The 15865-nt window shown below is 40.4% G+C and overlaps 1 protein-coding gene across 5 annotated transcripts in view; it reads left to right on the top strand.

Annotated features, from left to right (window-relative positions):
• The window catches only part of astn1 (astrotactin 1), a 256497-nt gene that overhangs the window by 37178 nt on the left and 203454 nt on the right, over positions 1-15865 (top strand). The gene's annotated exons all lie outside the window — the stretch shown is intronic.

Here is a 15865-nt window from a genome sequence, read left to right on the forward strand (position 1 = left end):
TCAGAGAAATATATATATATTTACATATTTCACAACGGGCATTTGTAGCAGCCTACAATGTATCAAAGCTTATCTTTTATGTTGGCACGGTAGGAAATGAATCCTTAGATGGCACAGCTTCTTGCTCTTGCCCAAGGAAATGTATATTTATTAGATCTTAGATATGCCACATCTACTCCCGGTGCCCTTTTCCAACCCAAAGACATTGCAGTTGCGCTTTGATGGATGATCTATATTTCCACACATTGAAAGCAAATTATAGCTGCATATAAAAATGATTAGTCAGCTGGAAGAGAATTTTGCCAGCAGCTACATCTCCTTAAGAAAGAGTTGTTGACCTTGGGATGAATAACCGCCTTTGAGGCTCACCGGAAGGTTTTGCATTGCGAATTGCTTGAATGTGAGCGTTAGTTTTTGTCCATTCGTGACGGCATGGCTATGGTTTCCGACTGTGGAGTTGCTAATAGCCATTTCTGACCACAATCAGCGGGTCTACCCAAGTTTTTTAAACACCGGTATCCCGCAAAAAACGTTAAAATGACCACATTACACGTTACTGAGGTTGTACGCTAAAATGATTGAACTGTTTTGTTTCTTAAATTCATAGGAACAATGCATAGGAACAAAGTTTATTTTTTTGGGTCTGATAGACTAGGGCGGGGTCGGCAACCTTTCCTATCAAAAGAGCCATTTTAGCCATTTAGCTTTTAACTCCAGTGTTTCCTCAGGGGGGGTCCTCCACACTGGGGGCTGTGTCGGGTCTGCTGAGGGGGTGCCATTCTTGGGTCCCTTCGACCCGGCCGGCTGGGGGTTCCTCCCTTTAATGTGGGGGTCCGCCCGTCTGTCGGAGTCGGGGGACCCGGGTGCTGGTCCCCCGATGGCACGGCCTGCGGCTCCTCGAGTTGTGGACAGCCCCAAAGGTGGCGTTTCCTTGATCCTCAGTGCCATGCCATGTCTCCCTACTGTGTGTGTGTGTGTGTGTGTGTGTGTCTAGTATGGACGGTGGGAGGGAGGGGCTTTCTTAGTAATAGTTTTTCTTTTTAATTGTGGTAATTGTTTTTAATTCTGTAAAGCACTTTGTGTTGCATGTCTTTGCAGGAAAAGTGCTCTACAAATAAAGTTGATTTGATTTTGATTTGCTATGCATCCTTCTGCTTGCATGGAATGGGTAGATTATGCATTTCCCAGCATGCTTTGGTGTTGTTAAAACAATCACTTTTGACTCTTACGGTGTTATTTGAGGTGTTATTTTGTACAGACAGAGTGTGATAGTTAACTGCCCCTTTTAACTGCGTAGAGTTAACTTATTGTGACTTTTGGTCTGAATGTAGCACCTTCATTAAAAACGGCGGTGGATTTCGTGCTTTACACAATATTATTTCCACTTTCATACGTTTAAACTGGAAGAATCGCTTAATTACGCAGAAATTTGACAAGGTTTGTGAGGCGCGCCAACTCACTGTTATTTTCCAGATAGTTCCACAGGCCATATTTGGCTCCTCTGTCTGAGTTTGACACATGATGGTGCTTTTGTAGATTAATTAATTCATCCCAGAGTGTAACTATTTACTGCAGAATGAGAGAAATGATAATGACTTTGCTAAGACTAAATTGCATATTACATTATGTTGACGGATATGCATTTATAAATCCTAAATGTAGACAGGCTGACTAGAAATAAGACAAATATTCTTTGTAAGATATTTTGTTTTTGTAATGTTCAAAGTAAAATAAAGACATTTTCTGTAGTGGAACACTAAGCGATTTAGTTGAGAGTAATACTTTGTTGTGAAAGTAATACCTGTACTCGTTCCATTACATTTCAATGTTTTTACGTTCCATCACAGCTCTGTGTTCTGGCACATGCGATAACCCTCGTATGAAGTCATATTACCATTGCAATAAACTACCACACATTTGACAGCTGTCATAATGAAGAAAAAGCTAGCCCTCTGCATGGTTAATGTTATGTTCATGAGGTACATTAACCTTAATCTCACTGATTTGCGCTACGTTAATTTAACTTTGTTGTGGCTCTATCCGCTCTATCCGGGAGGAGAGTTAGTTCCGTGTCACAACACGTACATGTCAGGGCGTTCAACACTTTCTGTTTTTATATTGTTTGGCGACAAAATTGCAGCATGATCTGTTTTTTCCTTCATTCCTCTTGTTGCCTTGTCGCATTCCATCGCCTTTCAATCTTCCTGTGTCATCTACTTCATTCTTATCCTCCTGGTGATGGAAGTGAAAATAAATCCTCCATTATTTTTTGTAATTGAAGTACTCCAATTATTCAAACAATCTTTTTTTTTTGTTGTTGAATTAAGTTTCGGGCTGCACGGTGGACGAGTGGTTAGTGCACAGACCTCACAGCTGAGGGACCAGGGTTCAATGCCACCCTGTGCATGCGTGGGTTTTCTCTGGGTACTCCGGTTTCCTCCCACATTCCAAAAACATGCTAGGTTAATTGGCAACTTATGTGATGCATTCAATTGTAATCTGATGCATGTTCAAATGAAATAAAACCATTACCATTACCATTACTGTTACCATGGAGGTCAAATAGGAAAAATGGAAGCATACAAAGCATTCATACATGCATGTTAGCTTCACTGGCCACTCCAAATTGTCCATAGGTATGAATGTGAGTGTGAATGGTTGTTTGTCTATATGTACCCTGTGATTGGCTGGCCACCAGTCCAGGGTGTACCCCGCCTCTCGCCCGAAGACAGCTGGGATAGGCTCCAGCACCCCCCACTTGTGAGGAGAAAGCGGTAGAAAATGAATGAATGAATTAGGTTTCAGGCTGCGGTCGAGTGGTTAGCGTGCAGACCTCACAGCTCGGAGACCCGAGTTAAATCCCACCCTCGGCCATCTCTGTGTGGAGTTTGCATGTTCTCCCCATGCATGTGTGGCTTTTCCTTTTCCCGCGACCAGCTGTCTTCGGGCAAGAGGCGGGGTACACCCTGGACTGGTGGCCAGCCAATCACAGGGCACATATAGACAAACAACCATTCACACTCACATTCATACCTATGGACAATTTGGAGTGGCCAATTAACCTAGCATGTTTTTGGAATGTGGGAGGAAACCGGAGTACCCGGAGAAAACCCACGCATGCACGGGGAGAACAAACAAACTCCACACAGAGATGGCCGAGGGTGGAATTGAACCCTTGTCTCCTAGTAGTGAGGTCTGCGCGCTAACCACACGACCGCTGTGCAGCCGAGTATGTTTATAAAAACGAAAAATATATCTGCTGTGATACAGCAGCCTGCCCTGCCCTGCCCCGCCCTTCCCCGCCCTGCCCCGCCTCTTTAAAAAATGGTAGCAGGAAGACAGGTTTTATGTTTAAATGAGTTTGCTAGCATGTCAATTATGTTTCTTAGTACCTCTTTGATTTTTTTTCTCTAATCTCAGACGTTTGCTCCTTTGTACCCTTTTTAATCCGCATTCCACCGACCCCAGGTCTGCCTTTGTGTTTGCAAATTCGTCATCCTGAAAGACCCGCAGTCACCTGGGTCCTTTGATAAAGGTTTAGGTACAGAAGGATTAGTATGCAAATATGAGCAGACGGTGACAACAGATGGAAGCGGTCAGACCCCTCCGTAGCCTGGCACATGGTGGAAGGCCCTGACCTATAAATCCAAATTCATGTTGCGTTCAAGCTCCTGGTGGATGCAAAAATATTCTACAAAGGTTGTTTCATGGGTATTTTAGCTGAAGCACCTCCTGTCGTACGCTTTCTCTCGCTGTCTGAGGTTGGTTGCTGGCAACACAAGACGTTGTTCATGGTTGTTCCAACGCATTGTCCTGAACAACAGACGCAGCTGTTGCTTTGACTCACAACGTCAAGTGTATTCTCCAATAGATTGAGTAAGGACCTCAAACAATGCACAACGATGAGCCAATTCAAGAAACAATACAAGCAGTTGATGTTTGCTAAATACAAGGATGAAGAGTCTTGAACCAGTCATGATGTGCTATATATATCACTATATTGACACTTACTATGGTACCCATTATGGCATTGGATGCTAATATCACCTCGTACTTCGGTACGTGACAAAAATAAAAACGAAAAAAAAAAAAAAAAAAAAAACTTAAACTATATTAGGAAAGCAGGAAGTGAACAAATGTAACAGTTAGTGATTGTAAAAGTACCAGATGGAGGGGTAGGATTTAATAAGCTTTGCTTCTTCCTACTCCTTTTGGACATGTGGAACTGGGAACTGATTATGTGATGCATTCAATTGTAATCTGATGCATGTTCAAATGAAATAAAACTATTACCATTACCATTACCATTACCATTACCATTACCATGGAAGTCAAATAGGAAAAATGGAAGCATACAAAGCATTCATACATGCATGTTAGCTTCACTGGCCACTCCAAATTGTCCATAGGTATGAATGTGAGTGTGAATGGTTGTTTGTCTATATGTGCCCTGTGATTGGCTGGCCACCAGTCCAGGGTGGAGACATCTCCAGCATACCCCTGACCCTGGATGGATGGATGGATGGATGGATGGATGGATGGATGGATGGATGGACAAAGCATACAGCTACTTTCCTTTATTCTTGCTGAGCTTGACTTGCTGTGGTGACCCCTGACAGGGAGAAAGCTGAAAGTGAAAAAAAAATAAACATAGTGCAGTGAAGTTCACACTTTGAAGTGTGCCAGAAGAATATTTATTGAATATTTTTTTTAGCTTTCCCCGACTTCATAACTAAAATCCATGCAGTGCAGTTCAAAATGTGCTATTCAACAAAGCCTTCTCTGTTGTCCTATGCACCGTTAGCAGCACTAACCTACAACTTCAATTTCAACGTCAGTGTTTCTTCCACAGGTATGTGCATATATATGTGCATGTTGTTAGGTTTTTCAGCTTCTATATGATGCCATATCTATGTAATCTGACCAGGGCCTTCAGAACCAGGACTGCTGGCCCAGGCACATATCACATATAAACTGTTAGCAATGGAGCTGTTTTTATTTCGCCAATCATTATTTCAGATTCACCTTACAAGGCCAGCAGGCAGGCACACGGTCACATCAGCATTTTTCCGTCCTGTGAAAGCCCGTCCTTACAGTTACCAGTGCCCTTGAATGTATCATCACATGAACAGCGCAGTGCATAATTGATCCTGTTCGGACAAAATGGAAGGTGACAGGCATGGTGTTGTTCACTGCTCTGTGTGCGGGTATGTAAACAAATACATGAGTTTATTTTTTAAGTCAAACTGGGAAAGGGTTTGTTCGCCTCTTCCAGATTGATTATAAGTAAGTGGTTGTCATGTTATTGGATAAATATTGATTCAGAACTTCTAGTGTAGAGGTTTGTATTTTAAAGTAGGGTATAAAGGGTTAACTGGTATCTGTAGTAATTCATTCATTCATTCATTTTCTACCGCTTTTCCTCACGAGGGTCGCGGGGGATGCTGGAGAGACGGGGTACACCCTGGACTGGTGGCCAGCCAATCACAGGGCACATATAGACAAACAACCATTCACACTCACATTCATACCTATGGACAATTTGGAGTGGCCAATTAACCTAGCATGTTTTTGGAATGTGGGAGGAAACCGGAGTACCCGGAGAAAACCCATGCATGCATGGGGAGAACATGCAAACTCCACACAGAGATGGCCGAGGGTGGAATTGAACCCTGGTCTCCTAGCTGTGAGGTCTGCACGCTAACCACTTGACCGCCATGCAGCCCATCTGTAGTAATAATGCAAATAATGCTATTCATCCCCAATTGTGTAATATCTCACATTGCTATATTGCCTTTTTGTATGCATTGATAGTTTATGTCATTGTGACCTCATAGCTGTGGTATTACAGTGTGGGTGGATGAATCCTCCACTGAAGTCCCAAGTATGAAATGCACCGCCGACCACAGGTTGTTAGCTATTTTTAACTTTGCTGTAGCTGACAGAGCACATAGTTTGTAATTGTCAATTTTGTGTTGCTGCGAGCTGCAAATGTCCCCCGGGTCGCACTTTGAACACAATTGAAGTCATGCTTCTGTTGTCCAATATGCTTCAAGCCTGTAGTCGATTCCTTGCCACCATATTTTAAAATGATGGTGTTTGGTCATTGGACAATGGAAGCATGTGATTGATGGGAGTCCACTGACAGAGTATTTACAAAAAGCTGCACTTTGCACCTTTCACTCTCACCAATGAGTTCCAGGAGTAAAATATAGACAAGATATCTTTTATATATGTATCAAGATATTAATATTAATACATGTTGTACAGTGGATCACCTCACAGTTTTAGCATCTAATCTGAATGAAATGGCCAGCATGGTTGAATAGTGGTTAGTATGTTTGCCTTAGGGCTGCATGGTAGACGAGTGGTTAGCATGCAGACCACACAGCTAGGAGACCAGGGTTCAATTCCACCCTCGGCCATCTGTGTGTGGAGTTTGCATGTTCTCCCCGTGCATGTGTGGGTTTTCTCCAGGTACTCCGGTTTCCTCCCACATTCCAAAAACATGCTAGGTTAATTGGCCACTCCAAATTGTCCATAGGTATGAATGTGAGTGTGAATGGTTGTTTGACACATGACACATGCTGGGGAAAGCTATGAGCTGCAGGGCCCTCCATAGGCCCGACCCGGCCTGCCATGGCAACCAGTCCAGCTCGCCCAACCCCTGAGGGGTGGCGCCCCCGGCAACCCCAACACAGGGGACCCCACCAGAGATCAAGCCGGACACTCTCCCCCATGTTTTCTGAGAAACGTGCTGGCCATGGCTGCCGCAATAAAACACGCAGAGCGGGTTGTGACCCCCGCTTTCAGAACATTCCGGGCAGGCACCAAAGCATCTGATCTTGAGTTTAACTTCATTTCCTCGCCTCCATCATCTGCAGAGAAAGAAGCATGAACTTAAACAGTTTTCCTGTCGTCAACTATTTCCAATAAACTCGACCCAAAGAGAACCAAGATGATAAAAACTTTTTGGATAGACAAGCCACACAATTATTCATGCCTTCAACCGGTTACATTTAAGCCCATGGTGTACCTTTGGATCTCATCAATTTTCAACTCGTATTTTTGTGTTCCTGTCATAAAGTTCCAAGTCCCTTTTCCAGCAAGGTGATCGTGCTGTTGCCTCTGGCGATGGCTGGTCATCCATAATACATGACCAACCTTGTGCCAACACCAGGTGAGAGACTTGGCAGTTCAATCAATCCAACATCAACTCAGACCTGACATAACAGACAATTAATCCCAAACCTCTGTGATGTTAAAGTAATTCTGTAATCTCATCAATTTTGATGTGATGTATGATGTCTGACTTTACACAGGTTGGAATTTGCTGTTGTTTACCCCCATCTGCTGAATATAGGCAACACCCTGCCTGTTTGTTTTCATCATGTGTGTTTGATACAGTGTGGTAGGGGTTTAACTTTATGCTACAATCAGGGTTGGGTACGCAGTTCAAGGTTTGGTTAGTTTTGGGTCAGGAAACAAAATGCAAAATTATTATAGAATTTGAATTTATTTTTATTTTTATTTTTATTTTTATTTTTATTTTTATTTTTATTTTTATTTTTATTTTTATTTTTATTTTTATTTTTATTTTTATTTTTATTTTTATTTTTATTTTTATTTTTATTTTTATTACATTTTACAGATTAATTTTCATTCTTCCAATAACAATAATATCATAATAATAATAACAATGCGTGTCTGATTACATGTGGCAAGTGTCAGCAATGCAAACAGGCATTTCCGTTGCATGCTTATAAAACTAAAGTGCAGTGAAATATTAGTATCTGTGGTCAATATGTATGTAAATAATAAGGTACTGTTTATACAGTATGAATCAATATTGCATATAAAACCGTTCATACGATATATTACTTTCAAATACACATAGTATTTTCAATTTTCAAGTTTAAAACAAAACAAAACTGGACAAAAAAGGAATATTCCACCCCTGTGAATCCGATTATATATTCATTCGGATTGGCACTTTTCTTTGGGACTGAGGTGTATACAAAGGTTACATTCTTTCCGTTTGAGCAAATAAACCCAATGCAATTGGAATATTTGGGTCCATGTATACATGGATAGTGGTAACATTAACAGATTGACTGCGTCAGTGACTGGCCACAACATTAGGTACACCTGCACAGTCACAGCATCAAACACTTCTATTTTCTCTTTCTGCTATTCCAAAAAAAATTATACAAACACAATGTATAAAATACAATATGCAGGGCGACTGAAGTAGAAACCAAATCAATAATATATATATTTTTTGATACAATGGTTTATTGCTCATTTTTAGCAATAAATCTCAACTCAAAACTGAAGAGAGACATTTCACGCTGAGGACATCCCTTTACACCGATCTTAGTTTTAGTGAAGGACACTATTATTACAAGAGCAGTAAGTTTTCATGGAGTGAAGTTTTTCGAAACATCAATACAATCCACACACACACACACACACACACACAGCAGTGACAAGCATGGGTTGCCATAAAAGGAACGGTCTTTGTGACACAGCTCATGTGATATTGATATTGATGTTGCAAACATTCCCTCCTAAAATGGCTGTTGGTTGCACTGATGGCGTAAAGCTTAAATCAATGTGACCCTGAGTGTTTGTAAACCAGCAGTTCCAATCCCTGATGGCAGAGCAGCTCTGCTTTTAAAAAAAACATTCGACCGAAACATGCCAATCTATAGCCTTCACATTTTTCTATGGGCTGTAAGCAAGGCCGTGTTAACTTCTTTATAGCATTCCTGCAGACTTCACGCCACGACTTAATCACTCAATAAATAAAAAAATATCCTTGTTTAATAGTGCTCTGGGTTTGTATAACAGCATTGAAACATGTTTGGGTATTGGGTAATGGGAATGGTTTAATTTGCAGTTCCACATGTCGAAAAGGAGTAGGAAGAAGGAAAGCTTTTTAAAATGTTGCCCATCATTCAAATCCTTATGTGAAACATGAACACATATTTCTTTTCCTTTTCTCTGCCGGGAAAATAAGTTTGGTAGTGTTTTAAATAATCAAAATACAGCAAAATACTGCAACTATTACATGTTATCATTAGTAGCCATGTTTACATGGACCCAAATACCCAAAAACCCGAATATATAATCAGATTCACAGGGGTGGAATATTCCTTTCCCCAATCCGATTGAGGTATCTTGTACCCGCTCAATCGGAAAGTTGTCAGACTGCGTTCTTTCAGCGCATGCTCAGTTGTGACGTAACACCGGTTTTGAAAATGGCGGCGAGCAGTCATCACTTGACTACAGCGGAAAGTTTGTTTTCGATACAAACTTTAAAAGAACTGAACGTTCAAGTTGCTGCTTTAAAAAAAAGCGTAGCAACTATCCCAACAACCGTGGTAATCACACTCTCGTCCGCCATCTTCGATGAATCACGTGATGTTGTTTACGTTTTACTGCGCATGCCCCATTGACTATTCTGGTTGATTATAGCGGCGCATGTAGACAGGAGATTGGAATATTCCTTTCCATGTATACACTGTTTTCTGGTACGTCATTCGGAAAGATCCCATTCGGAAAGAGGAAAATCTCAAGTAAACGTGGCTAATGTGCGTGTTAATGCATGATCACAGCATGGATATCAAATAATTCAACATTGGTAGAAGTTTTTTTTAGAGGGATTCACAATCAAAATAGGTGTATCCCAATAGCCACGTTTACATGGACCCAAATATTCCAATTCCATTCGGGTTATTTGCTCAAATGGAAAGAATGTAACCTTTGTATACACCTCATTCCCAAAGAAAAGTGCCAATCCGAATGAATATACTATAATCGGATTCACAGGGGTGGAATATTCCTTTCCCCAATCCGATTGAGGTATCTTGTACCCGCTCAATCGGAAAGTTGTCAGACTGCGTTTTTCTTTGTGGTGTTTTTCTTCTTCTGTTGTTTATTGGCGGTTGGCAAGCAGCTTTCGTGTGCGTTGGAGTTATTCCAACAAGTGAAAGAAAAACTCGAGGAAGTCGGTATCACGTGATGTTGGTGTTTACGTTTTACTGCGCATGCCCCATTGACTCTTCTGGTTGGTTATAGCGGCACATGTAGACACGCGATTGGAATATTCCTTTCCATGTATACCATTGCTTTCGGAAAGGTTATTCGGAAAGATTCCATTCGGAAAGAGAAATACTCCTAATGTAAACGTGGCTACTGACAGCATTCTAAGCTCGCTAAAATAAACTTATTTTCTTGTTTTATAAGGCACAGAAAAAGGAAATAAATATGTGTTCATGTATCGCATAAGGATTGGGAATGATGGGCAAAATTCCCCAAAAAGTGCAGTTCCCCTTTACATCCTATCCCCTACCTTACGTTACATTTTGATGCATATGGACACTTTTTGTCACTTACTTTATATTTGCAAAATATGGGAAAATGGTGTGCCTACAAATGACGAGTGGGTACTAAAAAGTCTGATGAAAAATACACATAATATTTTATCAAATTACCATCATCTGATACTCATGGCACTTATTATTTAGGGAGTAGAGAAGGCTCATGGTGAAACAATTCTTTCTGTCTTTCAGTGGTGACCAGATTGGAAAATTGAGGTCAAATAATAGATAAAAATGACAAACTGAAGAAGGATCTCGGGTAGACAGACAATGGCCAACCACAATGAATAATTCATAATAAATCGACTTTAATCCATTGTAATTAATGTAATAGGAACATTTAGCGCTCGTCTGCGCAGCTGCACACTGCTTGGATTTGTCTTTTTGTTGAACTATTTTGGAGCTATATGCAAATTTTTGGGGGTGTTTCATCATATACAATGGCAAGGAGTGATCACATTACAACGGTTGTATGACACATATGCGTGTCATAAGTGTCATATGCACTGACCAAGCATGACGGGACATGGCCTACTTCTTCTCAGCATCCCAGGATCAGGAAAGTGTACCAGACATGAACACAGATAACACTCACCCAAACCAAAGTGGCCCAAGCATGACAGGATTGCAGACTGCACACATCAGTAAAGTACGGTTCTTTGACCTTTTTAGCCGGCCTGCCAAAAAACAACAACAAAAAACGTCAGAAAAACCTTTAACACCAAATCTCTTGCCAATGATTTATAATACTATTTGTAAAATACCATACGTATTGAACCATTTGTGCTAGCTGAATAATTATGTTAGCTTTGATACAAAGTAGAGTGGGGGTTTGTTTGCAAAGGAGGGTTACAATGAAGTGGTGGAAAAGTGATATTACAATACCACTTTTTTTGTCAGCACATCTTCGACATGTTTTTGTTTGATTGCCATAAGAAAGTTGATGCAAACTGTTGAACTGTATTATGGAAAGCAGGAAGTGAACAAATGTAATAGTTACTGATTGTAAAAATACCAGATAGAGGGGTAGGATTTTTGGTTTTTCCTACTTCTTTTGGACATGTGGAACTGGGAACTGATTATGGGATGCACTCAGTTGTAATCTGATAAGATAAGATATGCCTTTATTCGTCCCTCAGTGGTAAAATTTGCATTGCACAGCAGCAAGAGTACAGAATCAGTTAAGCAGTACAAAATACACAATATAGAAAAATAAACAATCTAAACAAATGTTATTAGCAAAATCAACAGTTTTAGAGTTATATACAAATACAGTATGCAGATAATATGAAACGAGATGAGCTATATGACCAGTCTATACACTGAGATCTTGAGTTAAAGTGAGTTAATATGAGGCATTATGGAAATACTTCTCATAGAACCATATTGCATTTAGAGCCCTTAATATTGCACATGCATGTTCAAATGAAATAAAACCATGACCATGACCATGACCATGACCATGACCATGACCATGACCATGACCATGACCATGACCATGACCATGACCATGACCATGACCATGACCAATGACTTATACTCTGTAGCCCAGCCAAACTGTAGAATTGTAAAACTTTACAACCCATTGTGGCCTGGGAGTTACCAAGTCTGCCCACCTTTGGGCGGGTTTGAGTACATGCTTAGTTCATGTTCTGTATTGCGTGTCAGTGAGCATCACTTCTGCTCTGTTGGGTTTGAAGCAGTCTGTGTCTTATGAAGCAGAAAATAAATGAATTTTGCTCAGGAAATGAAAGGCTATATGCTGCTTGGCTGCTTTAGTGTCCTTTTCCAAATGTGAAAGGTATCAACCTGGCCCCATACTGACAGAGAGAAAATGAGCTTCGGACTTGAGATGAATGTAATTTGTTGGACAGAAACTGTTGAAAGAAGGTAAAAAGAGCAGAACAGGAATGTAGGTAAAAGTTGACTTAAGTCGAGTTGACTTAAGTCATGAATAATACAATATTGTAATTATATTTTTGTTTCTGAAGATATGTTTAACAGTGATTTTCCGTTCATCAGACAAAGGCCATCGTTGTATCCGTCATATCTGAATCACTTTCCAAGGGGTCATTGAATATCCTGCCATTATTTTCCTTGCAATCTACCGTATATATTCCTAATTTTCTCAAGTATTTGGAGAAACATGATGAATTGCTGCTACACATTCTATGCCACCAAATGTATTAGTCACACCTGAACAAGTACAAAAATGAGTTTTGCAGTTGTGCAAATGAAACTCTAGAAATGAAAGCAACTTGAAACCAGTTTAGTTTTGTGCAGTGTAAGGCTTATAATATGAAAATATATGCATGAACCAGCGAAGTGTTTAGAAGATATTTGAAACCTGCAGGTACAGAAAAAAAAGAGTTGTTTTACAATTTAAATGTATTTATTTGTGCAAATAACATTACTTTTTATGGCAGTAGCATTAGGTTTTATTAGCATTGATGACATGTTAAAGCTGTGGGCAAATGTCTAAGCCTTATCATCCTTCTCCTATCAACTGGAATCTCTGGTTGGGAGAAAATCCAACTTGCCCTCTGTGCTCTGTGTCAGCGTCACTCAAACGCATCTTGGTTGTATACAAGACCAGTCGGCTCAGGGGAGACGCACCTGGTAGCACAACAAAGTTCTAAGATGTTCTAATGTCAGTGGAGCCGGAGACCACAAGACTAACCATTAAAGCCATGCCTGTCCATACCCGAGATAAGATCATCCAGGTGATACCATTTGTCCGTGAGGGAGAGAAACAAACATCAAATCCTTCCTGATGTCAGACAGCTGCTGGGATCCAGGTTTTGGGAATAGCATGTAGACTTGGATAAGTGACTATTATTTCAGCAACCACACTACGAACAGACCCGGTCTTTTGGTTAAAGTCACGTCAGAGCACCTTCGTTTGTAGTGGTACGCCATAGGACCTGATGTCAGACAGCTGCTGGGATCCAGGTTTTGGGAATAGCGTGTAGACTTGGATCAGTGACTATTATTTTTGCAACCACACTACGAACAGACCCGGTCTTCTGGTTAAAGTCACGTCAGAGCACCTTCGTTTGTAGTGGTACGCCATAGGAGAGACCTTTGAACAATAACATGAGAGTGACTTAGATCAAGAAGACAAGCTGGAAGACTGAGGTGGGGTGCAGAGGCTTTCTTTCAACAGTTCAGCCAGAAGGCTCCTGAAGGACTTGGCAATCAGTGGGCGAGCCTGAAGGAAAGCGATCAAGGTACTGGCGGGTGTACCAGAAATAAGTACCCACTGTCAATGAATATGGAGGAATTATTCCTTCTGTGTACCCAGATGAGAGAGGAACCAACAAGTCCACCACAAATACAGGTCTGATCAGTGGTGGTCCTCATCCTCATCGGAGGTTGTATTTTGATCATGGATGGGAATTGAACAATAACCGGTTCCCATTCCTTGCCCTGCCCAACTCAGGAGAACCAGTGTCTGAGAGACCCAAAACAGAATAAGCCGACAGAGCTACAGTTGCGGACTCCTTTTGAGCAGCTAAACACGAAAACCAACACAGAAAGCTTTTTAGATCTTCTAGAATATGCGCCTATTCCAGCTGTATTTTTTTTAGATTTCCTGTTTCCCATGAAAACTGTCTGTTTTAATTTATTCCAGGTGATGATGCAATGATAAACGGTATAGGAGTAGATAATAAATTATCTTTTAAGAGTTGGATCCCGAATCCAATCTGGAAGTAGAGACTGGACAGTCCAAAGTTTCTCAAGAAAATAGGTGACTTCAAGACATCTCTCAATGTTAAGTAGCTTTAGCATTTTAGCATTTCTACAACATCTGTAGATTTTTGCGGGACTACCAGTGTTTAAAAAAAAAAACTCTGGTATAGCCAATGATTATGGTGAGAAATGAGAAAATCACAAAAGAACATTTTTGCAACGCCCTCTGAAACCGAACGTTTTGGGCCATCCCAACTTATTTCAGGGCTCACCTCCAAATGCGAAAAACTAGAAATTATCTGAAACTTTGGCATCATTTAACACGAGAATACAACATTTTAACTTCATTTATAGGTCAGAAAAGTGGAAAAAACACAATCGGTCCTCTTTAAGCAACGCATGTTTTGTTTTCCTAGTAAAATATTGAATGGAAGTGATCTGCTGTTTGTCGTTATATCCAATAGAACAAGTAGTCATTTCCTGTTTGTCTTGTTGCTGTTATAGAGTCTCTGGAAAGAAGAACAATGGAACCTAAGTGACAGGTTGATAGCTCAGCTCTCATATCATGGCCGCTCTGTCACACTGAAGGAAGCCATGTCTTCTGTCTTCTATTCAGGACTTCCATGACAGGAGTATAAATCTTAAGGAGCCCTGCTACCATTACAACGTCATCCTTATCTGTTAGAAAGTCGATTATGGGGCTAGAGCACTGGCATGGTTTGATGTGTGGTTGGGTTTTATTGGCTCTATTAGCAGATATGAACCACTTAGTCCTCACTGTGATTCCAAGTAATGCTAAGACATTAAAGTGTTTTTTTTCCACATCTTCTTTCAATCCTCGCTATTTGAGAGCGCTGATGTTGTTTGATGGGGAAGAAGGAAGAACATCTGTCCATTTGGTTTACAACTTTGTCAAATATTTGACATTTTTATGTTATTCCTATTTCATCTTGGATGACAGGTACATTTACTACGTTCTCATTGAGATACTGCGTGTATTTGTAATTAAGGTGCTTAGAAATCCAATACTAACATTTTAAATCTGCGATAATTATTTTGCACACAGACAATATTGTATAGTGATATACTGGAAGTGTGTGTGTGTGTGTGTACAGTCACCCCTCATTTATCACAGTTAATTGGTTCCAGACCTGACCGTGATAAATATATTTCCTCGAGGTAGGGTTCCTTTTTTTGTCCTTTTCAGCCATTGGGGATGTTACATGCTAAACAGATTTGTTCTCCCCTGTTATATACATTTATATTTGACTTTATTTGATGTTTTGTTTTTGTGCAAATTTGGAGTGGCCGTACCGGAGCAGGAGGGGATAGAAAAGAAGCTAAAAGAAAACAGAGGAAAGATTCAGGGACAAATGTCTGTGATGGTTATAAAAAACATAAATATATAAAACATAAAAAATAATATCAACAGTTGCAGTGATAATACTGAATTGAAGCAGTCAAATATATTAATGGTAATAGTAGTAAAGAAAATCTTAACCATGACAGTGAATAGAATGAAAATAACTATAATGCACACAATTGTAATAACAATAATATTATTGGCGGCTTCACCATCACTGTAATAAAAGTAATCATACCATGGATAGGTCAGTGAGTTATGAGGGGAAGTACTTATGTACTGTGAGTGTGTGCATAAATGTGCTCAAATGTGTAATTGTCACTGAGAATATATGAAAGGAGAGAAAAACTTCAAGGCCCCACGCCACTGGCCCCACGGGGGCGGGCAAGACCAAGGCCGGCCCACCAAGGTCCAGTGAACTAGT

The sequence above is a fragment of the Doryrhamphus excisus genome, chromosome 1 (assembly GCF_030265055.1).
Source record: "Doryrhamphus excisus isolate RoL2022-K1 chromosome 1, RoL_Dexc_1.0, whole genome shotgun sequence".
In the NCBI taxonomy this organism is placed as follows: Eukaryota; Metazoa; Chordata; class Actinopteri; order Syngnathiformes; family Syngnathidae; genus Doryrhamphus; species Doryrhamphus excisus.